Raw genomic sequence first — 14,007 nt, 5'->3', positions numbered from 1 at the left:
AATAGTTAGAAAGGTAGTTACATTATTTTTCTGTAGCAGTACCATTGCACACCTTAACTGTAATATTACATCTCGGATACATGTGATTAGTGGCTACTTACATTGAAAATAATGTTGTTCATCTACAAGACAGTATACCTTTAGTATTTCAGTTTGTTTTTTGTTTAGTTACATTTGCTCATATGGAGAGCAAAAGCTTATCTATTTTAAAGTATTATTATATTCTGTTCCAACTGTTGTCATTCTTTGTCATTCACCTTTACTGAACATATTAAGTAAAGAAAGGCAGAAAACTTTGAGCCAGAGCTCCCGAGGAGTGGCAGTCACAGTCAGGTTGCTGCACCACTCCTTTTTATTTACCCAGGTTAGAAGATGCACATTTCTTGCCCATTCTTCCGGCTCAGGTCTGGTGAGAAATGTGCAGCGTACTGGTTCCGAAGGCCTCCAGGTGCAGCGTGGTGGGGGGTGGGGAATGAAGCCATGCCCCCTTCTGATGGCACTAGCTGCCGTAAACCAGGTAAGTTTAGGTCCCTGTGTTTAAATGCACTTTGAGAAACCAGGGAGAAGCAAGTGTATAAGGTAAGTGGGTAGGAATGGTGGGGTGGGGAGGGGTGGGGTGGGCGGGGTTGTTGGGTGTTGGGGTAGGGGATAGGATGCATTGGGGATAGCATGGGTCAGGGCATGTTGAGTGGTCAGTTGGGAAGTTGGAGGTGAGGTGGGGGGATAGTTGGGAGTTGCCAGGGGGTGGGGGTGTAGGGGGCAGTCAGGGAGTGGGAGAATGGACGGGAGGCTGGGATGGTAGTCAAGGAGTCCAGTGGGGAGTCGGGGTGGTCAGTACCATCGTTACCCAGGAGTTTGAAGTGGTTTTAATCCTTCTAACTTTTCTTGGGTAACTATTCTGTTAAGGGAGTCGGAACCATCCAAAGTCTCTGATTTTGATCAGAGGGTTGGATTGTTCCTGGTGCTGGGTAATTGCCCATCTGATGTTGAAACTTCTTGGGTAATTGCCTTGCAGTCTTTGCATGGGGGCTTCCGCGGGAACCCCCAGGGCAGCTTCTCTGGTACGACCAGATGGCCAGAATGGCCATTCAGTCCATGTGAAAAGGACTGTTAGTTAGGATGTGGAAGAGTTAAAATTCCATCAGTGCAAACAATGGGCAGAATGATGTTGCAGCAAATGTCCTGATGGCAGCACTGGAAGTGAGTAGGACTTCCACTCAGAGGCAGAAGAGCTGGTCACATGCAATCATGTGGTGGCCAGCCAATTAGCTTAGCACAGCTGAGAGGCATGGTCAATTGTGTGGTGGGTGGGGAGGAGGAGGGGGTGGTTGGTGCAAAAAGTTGCCATCACCCTGCACACTCTCCCAGTCACCTTTGACCATTTCTCCATCACCTTCGACCCTCCATCACCCTTGCCCTGTCTTCTGTGACCCTTAAGCCACCCATCATCACCCTTGATCAACTGTTAACTGTTATCTGTTCTGATGATGCCACTTTCAAAAACAGTTCCTCTGACATGTCCTCCTTCTTCCTTAACCGAGGTTTTCCACCCATGGTGGTTGACAGGGCCCTTAACCGTGTCCGGCCCATCTCCCGTGCATCCACCCTCACACCTTCTTCTCCCTCCCAGAAACATGATAGCGTCCCCCTTGTCCTCACTTATCACCCCACCAGCCTCTGCATTCAAAGGATCATCGTCTGCCATTTCCGCCTATTCCAGCATGATGCCACCACCAAACACATCTTCCCTTCACCGTCCCCCCCCACCTCCAGCGGCATTCCGCAGGGATCATGGGATCATTCACTCCGGGACACCCTTATCCACTCCTCCATCACCTCCTACAACTCAACTCCCTCCCACAGCACCTTCCCATGCAACCGCAGAAGGTGCAACACCTGCCCCTTTACTTCCCCTCTCCTCACCGTCCAAGGGCCCAAACATTCCTTTCAAGTGAAGCAGTATTTCACTTGCACTTCCCTCAATTTAGTCTACTGTATTCGTTGCTCCCAATGTGGTTTCCTCTACATTGGAGAGACCAAACGCAGACTGGGTGACCGCTTTGTAGAACACCTTCGGTCTGTCCACAAGCATTACCCAGACCTCTCTGTCGCTTGCTATTTCAACACACCACCCTGCTCTCATGCCCACATGTCCATCCTTGGCTTGTTGCATTGTTCCAGTGAAGCTCAACGCAAACTGGAGGAACAGCACCTCATCTTCCGGCTAGGCACTTTACAGCCTTCCAGACTGAATATTGAGTTCAACAATTTTAGATCATGAACTCTCTCCTCCATCCCCACCATCTTTCCGATTCCCCCCACTTTTTTTCCAATAATTTATATAGGTTTTTCTTTTACCACCTACTTCCATTATTTTTAAATGTATTTCCATCCATTGTTTTATCTCTACCTTTTAGTCTTTTTTGATTCCTTCACCCCACCCCACCCCCACTAGGGCCAACTGTACCTTGCTTGTCCTGCTTTCTACCCTTAACTATCACATTCCTCAGATAAAAGACCACCTTCAACAACTCTTTGTCCTTTTGTCTGTGACATTTTTTGGTTATCTCCACCTAACACTGGCCCTCTATCCAGCTCTATTTGTCCCATCCCCCCTTAAACCAGCTTATATTTCACCTCTCTTCTATTTTTACTTAGTTCTGTTGAAGAGTCATTTGGACTCGAAACGTTAACTGTGCTGCTCTCCGCAGATGCTGCCAGACCTGCTGAGTTTTTCCAGGTATTTTTGTTTTTGTTTTGGATTTCCAGCATCCGCAGTTTTTTGCTGTCAACTTAGAGCTACCTCCCCTCACCATCAAGCTTCCCCTCAACACTCTGGACCTGTACCCCCACCCCATCCTCAAACCGCTCCTTATCACCCTTGAATGCCTCAGTTACCCTTAACTTCCCAGCCTCACTACTGACCTAGCCTCAATCATCTTTGAACTCCCCTCTATGAGGTTTGAGCTGCCTTTGGCAGAGATTAACCTTCCCTCTGTAATCCAGCTCCCTCCCCCTGTCCCCCATGACTCTTCTTTGGGCCATCATGACCTGACCTCTCTCCCTTGGATAGCCATGCTCCAACCCCCCTCGAGACACCACCCAAGCTCAATGCTACAGCTCAGCCTCCTTTTCCCTCGTCCAGCAAAGACCTCCATAGAAGAAAAGCAGCTCCTACTCAGTCCAAATCCACCAGGAAGTCTACCTTGCCTGCTGAACACCACCTTTAACCAGTCATGAATCTGAAGGCACGTGTTTCTCATTTGCTGCTGACTTAATCGCAAAGGTCCAGTTTAATCTGGTAACCATGTGATTCAATGAATATACATGACATGCTAACCATGATTCATGTTTAATCTGCCGCCAACTTTCTTCTCAACTTCATCCCCCTGTCAAGAAGCTGACATTTCACCTCCTGCAAAATTAAGGGCCCTCCTCACTTCTTGCTCCCAGCAGCTTCACTAGATGCTGTTAAGAGTGTGTTCAGTCAATCATATCTCTTTCACAGGCACAAACCTATGTTGAAGTTTCAGTAAAATTGTTCTGGTTGTTATTAATCTATATAATCATGTCTTTACTGTAATATTTACTTTTGTTGAGTGATTATAATGTCACAACTGAGTGGCAGTCTGTGAATGAAATGTATTCAAAACCAAACTGAATCCAGCAGACAATTAAAGAAAAGGTTCTCAGCCATCTATAGACTAAAGGAGCACACTTGGGGTAGAATCTTCGGCTCAGTGAGCGGGGACGGGGCCTGCTCTCTGAGGCGTAAAATGATGCACGGTGACATCAGGTGTGCATCCCGACATCACCGCGCGTCATTTAGATTTTCAGTTCGGCGGGCGCACAGCCAACTCGGCTGCGTGCCCACCGAACTGTAAAAGGTCTATTAAGTCCATTTAAAAAGCCAATAAAGCAATTAGCTGAGCTGCCCATCCAACCTTAAGATTGGCGGGCAGGCGAAGAGCCCAGGCGGCCTTCGCATTTTTTATGGACCCTCATCCACAGGCGGGATGAGATTTCATGAATGTTTTTAAAGTGATTGAAAATTTTTAATAAAATTAATGGACATGTTCCAGCTCATGTGACAGTTTCACATGAAGGGACATGTCCTTCAATTTTTTTTATCTTTCTTCAATGTTTCATAAATGAAAGTAATCTCCCTGATGCAAAAGAGCGCACTCCCCGACTCAGGCAACCCACCCCCCACCCACCTGCACAGGGATCACTCAGCACTTCTGGGCGCGTCACATCGGGTGGGCCTTAATTGGCCTGCCCACATAAAATGGCAGCACCCAGCCGATCGGCTGCGCACCCACTCACGCCCACCCCCACACAACCCCCCCCCCACCCCCAACCAATGGGGAGAAAACAAAACCAGCAGAAATCTGTCTGAAAGTTTTTATTTCATTACAGCTCATCAGTAACTCTAATCTAATGTCAGTATTATTTGTAATGCCCCTTTATGTTATATTTTATTTATTTTACAAATTAGTTCTTTCTGATTAACCTGCAGTTTCATCTTTCTGGTTGCAACTAAATACTTCAATCCAGTTATTCAAAGATGTAGGGTACCCAGCAGTATATGAAAATGAAAGACTCCTTTATTATTCATGCATGAGAAATGACAGTTATATCAGCAAAGTGGAAAAATGGCACATCTGAAGAAAGAGTTTTCTGCACAGGCTTCAGAAGTATACATTTTATGGATTTAATCCAACCTGCCACAGCAGGAACCATAGCAACCAGGCCCGCTTAATCACTGGAGATCAGTCTCCCAATAGCGGGAGAACCTTCCCTATTAAGTCAGAGGACAGAAGGGGCTGATACGGGATTCCTAGCACCAGCAGCAGGATGTCAACTGGACTCATTAATGAGACCTATTACCTATAGACACCTATTATCCCTGAGACCACCGCAATTTAGTGGTGGCCCAAGGATTTAATGGGAGGCATACAGCTTTCCCTGTCTGGTTTGCCAGTGGCCTCCCAGTTGGGGGTGGGGTGGGTGGAGAGAATAGGGCAAGGGATCCCTTGTTATCAGGCACCTTGTGCCTGATCAAGAGACCTGGAATCAAAAGAGGGGGGTGCTGAAAGCTACCCTTGCCTCCAATTCCCCCTGCGACCTTCACCTCATGACCTCCATCCCATCCTCACTCACCTTTGGCCTGGGATCCCATGATGTTCCTGGGCCTCTGGTGGGCGCAGTGCTGCGGCATTCACCACTGGTGCTGGGGGCAACCTGTAGCTGCCGGCCTCTGATTAGCTGGCAGCTCTCAGTTGGCATGACTTCCACTGCAGTGCACCTCATTCACAGGGGAGGCCTGACAATGGCTCATTAAGTACCGGAAGGGCACTTAATTCCATTGGGCCTCCCGTGTGTAACTGCCAGGAGTTCTCTGCTTCATTGATCAATGGGCAAGACCCCCTATAGATCAATCCATTTCACTATCTGTGAAGATCCAAGATGCAAGATTATGAAGTTAGGTACAAGTTCTGAGCCACAATAGAGTTTTCATTTAAAAAAAACAATGTAGAACTTTTTGTTTGTTTGGAAAGGTTACCGCATTGCCCAAGGATTAAGTCACTTGAGACTAAATCTTCTGATTCTTTTTTATGTAAATTATTCTACCAATTGTAACACGAAAAGTTTGAAATAAAAACAGAAAGTGCTGGAATAACTCAGCAGGTCTGGCAGCATCTGTGGAGAGAGAAAAACAGAGTTTATATTTCTAGTTCAATATGACTTCTTCGGAACACTTTGGAACAAAAAGGTTTGGTTCACTAAGAGTATTTGAATTAGTGATTTCTTAATTGTTAAAATAAGGCTTGGTACAGGCCAGGAAAGTGGAATGTTTTCCCTTTAGACAAGATTTTGTGAATCAATTTTGCTTTTTTCAGCACTTCACTATTAAATTATAAATCCGACTCCTCTCTCAGCCAATTTGTCTTGGTGTCTTCTATACTCCTGCATTTCACGTTGTTAAAACTACTATTATATACTTTTGTATTACTAGATTTTACTGAACTGCAAAGTGTTTCTGTACAAATCAGCATATTTATGTGCATGTAGCTGTCTATAAAACTCATGTGACATCAGAATACTTGTTTAAGTCAAAATGTATGTAAAAATTAACAGTATTGTTCTCCATCACAATTATTAGCGTAAACAGGATATCAAATAAAAGTGTATACAAATCATCATTCATACTGTCTATCTTGCAACACTGTTCACTCTGAAAAGCATTCATATCCAACTGATAGCAATGCCATAGTCATTGATTTGCTTCTGGAGTTAAAAATCAGTTGGTTATATCTATGTAAGAAGCAAAGAGCTCCTCCAGCACTTCATACAATACTTTGACATGGCAAACAATCAAATGTTCAACAACCATCACATTTGTTTCTATATGTAACTACATTTATTTAGGTTTCCACCGAAACTACGGCAGCAGAGCAGCAGATATTTCAGCCAGCAATATTATTTTGATTGAAAAGTAGTGTTGTTCTGCTGGGACCTGGAATTTGGAGTGTAAATCAGAAACACCAGTTCTCCATCTGTTCTGATAAACAAGCTAAATTTCAATAGAATTGCCATCTGTCAGAAGATGTGCCAACCCCAGAGTGGTGGATGTAAACTAATGACAGGATAAGGAAGGCAAAACCTTCTGCCCCTAAAATTCTTACATTTAAAACAAAATTGCATCTGCCTTAAGTTGACTGGCTAACTGTCGAGGAGTAGATTGCCTGCATGATTTGTCAAGTGTGGTGATGTAATTGCTCTTGAGAAATAGCATAAACATGCAATATGCGCCTTTACCAGAAATCATTGTGGAGCAGGAGTCCTTAGGTTTCCCCATTCATAACCTTCCCATTTCCCAGCTCAACCAGCAACAGCTCTGCAAGCTACCATAACCCTGAGGGCTTACCTCCTAATGGGTACCATTCCTGAAAAAAGAGACATGTCATCATTGTCTTGTACTCGTCAGAATACCAATATAAGGGGAAAAACAACAATTTATATAGGATGAGGAGTGCTGATTGGTTGGCAAGTAGACTCTGAATGGTAGAGCTGTTGCCTTGGAGAATCCACCAGTGATGGTGACTGACAATTAACTGCCAAGACAAAAACAGAAAATGCTGGAAAAACCCAGCAGGTCTAGCAGCATCTGTGGAGAGAGAAACAGAGTTAACATTTTGAATCTGTATGACCCTTCTTCAGAGCTAAAGAGAAGTAGAAATGTGATGAAATTTATACTGTTTAAGGGAGGTGGTGCAGATGAAGCTGGATAGAAGGCCAGCGATAGGTGGGCACAAAGGAGAGACAAAGATGTCATGAACAAAAGGACAAAGGGAGTGTTAATGTAAGTGGTAAGGGCTGAAAAGGTGCTGATCATGGCACAAAAGTAAGAAAGCAGAATGTGATAATAGCAGAACAAAGGGAAGCGCTGTGTGAAAGAACATGGAACAAGTAACAGATGGCCCTTTTGGGATTTGGGTGGGGGGAGGGGCAGTGGTGGGGACAAAAGTATAGAAAATGGGACAAAACAATGAATTAAAAAAATAAAAATAAGTGCATAAAAAATAAAAATGAATGTTGAAAAATTAGATTTAAAAAGGGGTGAGGATAGAGGTGGGAGCTCATGATCTGAGGTTGCTGAACTCAATGTTAAGACTGGAAAGCTGTAAATTGCCTAATTGGAAGATGAGGTGCTGTTTCCAGTTTGCATTGGGCTTCACCGGAACATTGCAGCAGGTCAGTATGGACATGTGGGCATGAGAGCAGGGTGGTGTGTTGAAATGGGCAAGCAACAGGAAGGTCTGGGTCATGCTTGCGAACAGACCGAAGGTGTTCCTCAAAGCAGCCATCCGGTCTGCGTTTGATCTCCCCAATGTAGAGGAGACCGCATTGGGAGCAGCAAATTGAAGGTGGTGCAAGTGAAGCGTTGCTTCACCTGAAAGGAGTGTTTGGGCCCTTGGACAGTGAGGAGGGAGGAGGTAAAGGGGCAGGTATTACAACTTCTGTGATTGCATGGGAAGGTGCCGTGGGAAGGGGATGGGGCATTGGGGGTGATGGAAGAATGGGTCAGGGTGTCTCGGAGGGAACATTCCCTATGGAATGCTGACGGTGGGGGGGAGGGGGGTGGTGGTGGTGAGGGGAAGGTGTGTTTGGAGTTGGCGGAAATGGCGGAGGATCCTTTGAATGTAGAGGCTGGTGGGGTGATAAGTGATGACATGGAGGACCCTATCATGGTTCTGGGAGGGAGAGGAAGGGGTGAGGGCAGAGGTGCGGGAGATGTGTCGGACACGGTTCAGGGCTCCGTCAACCACCGTGGTGGGGAGACCTCGGTTCAGGAAGAAGGAAGATATGTCAGAAGCCCTGTTTTGGAAAGTGACATCATCAGAACAGATGCAACGAAGGTGAAGGAACTGAGAGAATGGGATGGAGTCCTTACAGGAAGCAGGGTGTGAGGAGCTGTAGTCAAGCTAGTTGTGGGAGTCGGTAGGCTTGTAATGAATATTGTGGACAGTCTATCATCAGAAATGGAGACAGGTTAAGGAAGGGAAGGGAAATGTCGATATGGACAATGTGAAGGTGATAGAGGGGTGGAAACTGGAAGCAAAATTGATAAATTTTTCCAGGTCCAGACGAGAGCATGAAGCGGCACCAAATCAGTCATTGATGTACCAAAAAAAAGAGTTGTGGGAGGGGGCCTGAGTAGGACTGGAACAAGGAATGTTCCACGTACCCCATAAAGAGACAAGCATAACTGGGCCCCATGCGGGTAATTGGAAGAAGTGAGACAAGTTTAAGGAGAAATTGTTCAGTGAGAGAACAGGTTCAGTCGGGCGGAGGGGAGTAGTGGTGGATGGGGATTGTTTGGGCCTCGGTTCGAAGAAAGCACAGAGAGTCCTCAGACCATCCTGGTGGGGGATGGAGATGTAGAGGGATTGGACATCCATGGTGAACAGGAGGCAGTTAGGTCCAGGGAACTGGAAATTGTTGATATGACGCAGGGCATCAGAGGAATTGTGAATGTAGATGGGAAGAGACTGGACAAGGGTAGAGAGAACGGAATCAAGATAGGAAGAAATGAGTTCCGTGGGACAGGATTGGTCTACCGGTACAGTCCTGTTTGTGGATTTTGGGGAGGAGGTAGAAGCGGTCTGTCTTGGGTTGGGAGACTATGAGGTTTGAAGCTGTGGAGGGAAGATCTCCAGAGAAGATGAGGTCAGTGACAGTCCTGGAAACCATGGCTTGATGTTCAGGGTGGGGTCATGGTCTGGGGGATGTAGGAAGAAGTATCTGAGAGTTGGTGCTCTGAGAGTCTGTGAGGTAGAAGTCAGTACGTCCGACAACAACAGCACCACCCTTGTCGGCAGGCTTGATAACAAAGTCAGGGTTGGACCTAAGGGAACGGAGTGCAGCAAGTTCAGAATGAGATAGGTTAGAGTGGGTGAGAAGAGCAGAGAAATTGAGGCAGCTGATGTCATGCCAACTGTTCTCAATGAAAAGATCAAAAGCAGGTAAGAGGCCAAAGAGAGGGGTCCAGGTGAAGCGAGAATACTGGAGGCGGGTGAAAGGATCCATGGTATGTGGGGAGGACTTCTGCCCAAAGAAGTGAGCACAGAGACGAAGAGTTCAGAATCGTGCCAAGCCCAAAATTAATTGAGGTGAGGGCATAAAGGTTTGAAACTGAGTCCTTTACTGAGTACTGAACATTCAGCATCAGCGAGCAGAAGGTCAGAGGGTATAGTGAATACGCGGCAAGGGCTGGGATTAGAAGAAGGGATGGGATCCGAGGGATGGGAAGGGATGGAGGGTCCTGGATGGGCATTGGTATCAATAAGTTGTTGGAGCTTGCATTTCTTAGCACCTGAAAGGAAGAGGAAAGGTTTCTTGTTAAGGCGTCAGATGAGATGAAGAATAAAATGAAACTGGGTACAAGGACAGCTTTGAGATAGAATGAGTCGGTGCTGCTAGAGAGAGAGGTCAAGTGTGTTCGTATGGCAGCGCATGGCACTGAGTGTGGATCTCAGGATGCGGCGAGAATAGCAGTCTGAGGAACGTTGTATATCCGGGAGACACCTGTAATCCTGGATTCGAAACATGAGGGATGGAACTTCAGTTGGAAAAAATTAACTGCCAATCAGTTTTTGAAATTTAAATCAGGTGGCTTGACCCTGATTGGTCAAGTCATTTCCCTGAGAAATAAGTCAGCGAATGGCTATCATTTGTTTTGTTTAGCTGAAACAAGCGCAATGTGTGTACATGTTCTTTCCGTCTACAAAGAACAGGACCCTGTGTATTAATATATGTAGTTTCCAGTACATGCGAATGTGCCACACTGCGAGCTGACTGACAATCTTAAATTGGTTGTCAGCGTAATTCTTAGCACACTGAGGATTATTTAGCAAATGGTGTCCAGTCATGGAATTTGTGTGTACTGGAAGCTACATATATTAATACAGGGGCCCTGTTCTTTATAGGCAGAAAGAACATGTACACAATTGCATCTGTTTCAGCTAAATAAAATAAGTGACAGCCATTCGCTGACTCATTCCTCAGGGCAATGCCTTGACCAATCAGGGTCAAACTGCCTGGTTTAACTTTCAAACAATGCTTGGCAGTCAACTATCAGTCACCATCACTGGTGCATTCTCCTTGGCAACAATTCTACCAATCAGAGTTCACTTGCCAATCAATCAGTATTCTCTTCTCATATAGAATAATTTGTTGTTTTTGCCTTATATTGGCATTGTTGTAAAGTGTCCTGATGAGTGCAAGACAAAAAGCTTTGACATGCCTCTTTTTTCAGTAATACTCAAGTTCTGTACTACCAAACGACCATTTGGGTACCATTCCATTGGGTCCCCCGCTTCTCCTGTTCCAACCTACTAGCCCTAACATCAATCCCACTGGCTCTAAGAAGGAGACAGATTTAGTGAATTTAAATGAAACTGGATGTTATAATTGGCTGGGCCTCGCAGCCTTTGTGAATAGCTGTGTGTCCTCCATTTCAGACCCTTGCAAACTCCTCCTCACCCGAGGCAAAATCGATCCCTTACAAGTTTTAACATGACATTGTCCAACTTGTGCTCTATCAATTACAGAATCAATCTCATCTGACACCAATTGAAAGATCAGTGAGAACTGCCAATCTTGCAAGATTTAGTTTGCTGCTCCTGTGTTTTTCTTTTAAGTATGGTTATTTTTCAAAGCAATAAAAATCTGATTTTATTTGATTATTTTGTATTTTTGGAAATTACAAGAAATGTAAATAAATGTTATTTCTGATCCTAAGTCTAGAATGGAATGAATCAGAATTATTACAGCATAGAAGGAAACCATTCAGCCTGTCATGTCTGTGCTTGCTTTCTGAAAGGGCAATTCACTTACTACCACTCCCCCACTTTCTCCCCATAGCCCTGCACATTCTTAAATGCCTCAATTGAACCTGCTTACACTATATTCTCAGGCAGTGCATTCCTAACTCTTCACAGTTCAAGAAACTTCCAAGTCTTGTATCATCCACAAATTTTGAAATTGTGCCCTGCACCCCATGGTCTCGGTCATTTATGTATTTCACGAAGAGCAGGAATCCGACCACCGACCTCTTGGGAATGTCACTATCAACTTTCCTTCTGTCCAAAAAACACCCATTCACCACTATTCTCTGTTTCCTATCAATCAATTTTGTATCCATGTTGCTACAGCCCTTTTTATTCCATGAGCTCTAACTTTGCTCACAAATATATTTTATATTTTTATACTTTTCAACTGTTTCAGGAGAAATTTGGGAGATTTTTGACAAAGCTTAATTATTTTCCATTCTAAGCTGCTCTTAGATTTGTAGCCCCTGTAAATTGATACAAGACTTGGAATTTTTTGAACTGTGAAGTGTATAGTGTAGAGTTAGGATCTGGAATGCACTGCCTGAGTTTTTTATATTTTACCCCTTGCTTTCATAGCTACAAAACCTGTGAGAAAAAGAGTCATGTTTCGGGAAGTCATATCAAGAATCTGGGTGCATACTTCTCTACAAATTTTTGAGTGACCCTGTATCGAAGGGTCTTTCTCTGTGTGGTTTGTCTTAGAAGGGATTATTTCTGGGAGTACGGCACCTGATGTTCATAATCCTTCACATTAGCGTCAGGCCAGCTGAAGCTTGATGTTGCTCATACTACATAAAATTAGCTGATATGGCTGTCAGTCCGTGCTCACATGCAAACTCCAGCCCCTAATCAACTTTTAGTTGTAAGTCCAATAGAGGTTTAATGGCAAATTTTCCATCTGATTATTGTATGGAAGAACATTTTTATTCCTCTGATCCAAGATTGAGTAATTATACAGATAGCCAAGTATCTGTCAAAGAAAGGTATTTTTTATTTAACAGTTAGTTAAAAATTATTAACTGGAAAAGCATTGCCTGCAATCTATTTTTATACACACAGCTAATTAAAATAAAATTATTCCCTTTTATTTCTACTACTTGTTTTAATTAAAATCATTGTTCCTTTTAAATAAAAAGTGACTTATTTTATTTCCAAAGTTAACTGTATTTACCTGTGATAACGCTGAGGGAGCATTTACAAAACCAGAAGTGTCATGAGCATGCTCATTGATTTCCCATATGCAATAGCATTGAGATCTGAATCACTCATTAATTTTAAGTAGACAAGGCAGCTTAAATTATTGGTTAACTTACTTTCATGCACAAGTCTTTCTTTGCAATTAGATTTCTCCACAACAACAATGGAATGACTGACATTTTCACAGGCAGATACCGCAGAACCCCAAAGCACGAAAGGAAAAAGTGTAGGTGCAGTTTCTCACTCATACAAAATAATTACAGGGATCAACAGAGTACATGCAGGAAGGATATTTCCCCTGGCTGAGGGGGTCTAGAGCCAGGTGACACAGTCTCAGGATAAAGTTAGGCCACTTAGGACAGAGATGGGAGTAAATTTCTTCACTCAGAAAGTGGTGAATCTTTCAAATTCCCTAGCCCAGCGGTCTGTGGAGGCTCAGTCATTGAATATGTTCAAGACAGAGATCAACAGATTTCTAGATAGCAAAGAAATCAAGGGAAATGGGGTAGTGCAAGAAAATGGTTTTGAGTTAGAAGATTAGCCATGACCTAATTGAACGGTGGAGCAGGCTCCTATTTCCTATATTTCTATGATTTCAGAAGGAATCTATTGAGCATTTGGGGAAAGTAAACTTGCAAGATTACAAGGGTGGACTGGAAAAATGGATCTGACTGGATTTCTCTAAAGAGAATTGGCACTGACTCAATGGGTTGAATGGCCTCCTTCTTTGTCGTAATGACTCCATGACACTCCAATGTTATTACAAAATCAATTGGCCACCCACCTAATTAAATCTGTCATTGCAGGATATGAGACATTGGGAAATCATCTTCATCATCTATGAGTTCAAATGGTCACCCACTTCCTCCTTTCTACTGGATCTCTGAACTCTCAAACACTGGGCAGAATTTTGCGTTTGACGGGTGGACAGGCCCGACCGACTCGGCGGTGGGCGGGCAGCCAATCCTGCTGCCGAAACAGACCATGCCGCCATTTTGTGCAGGAGGGCCAATTAAGGCCCGCCCAGTGGGGTTTTGGGTCCCGTGTTCATCGGGAAAATTAAATCGGCGGCGGGCGTGTTCAGACCGCCGGTTCCAATGGGGAACCGGCAGTCTGTATAAGGAGCGGCCAGGCAGCCTCCTTTAGGCTGTTCACCATGGCCAGTCACCGGGCAGCACAAGAGGTGAGGGCAGAGGAGGTGGAGGGGGGCAGGCTGCAGGGTAGGCCAGCGGGAGGCCACTGTGCTCCTCGGTTCTCAGATGCCTTCCTTGCTGTCCTCCTTGAAGAGGTGTCCAACCATCGGGATGTCTTGTTTCCGGAGGATGGGAGGAGGATGTCACCAAGCAGGCGTGACAGGAGGTGGCAGAGGTAGTAAGTCCTCAAGATGCTGTGCCGCAAACGCGTCAATGAT

This window comes from Carcharodon carcharias, chromosome 6, assembly GCF_017639515.1.
Source record: "Carcharodon carcharias isolate sCarCar2 chromosome 6, sCarCar2.pri, whole genome shotgun sequence".
NCBI classification, from domain to species: Eukaryota; Metazoa; Chordata; class Chondrichthyes; order Lamniformes; family Lamnidae; genus Carcharodon; species Carcharodon carcharias.
This window is presented reverse-complemented; position numbering follows the sequence as displayed.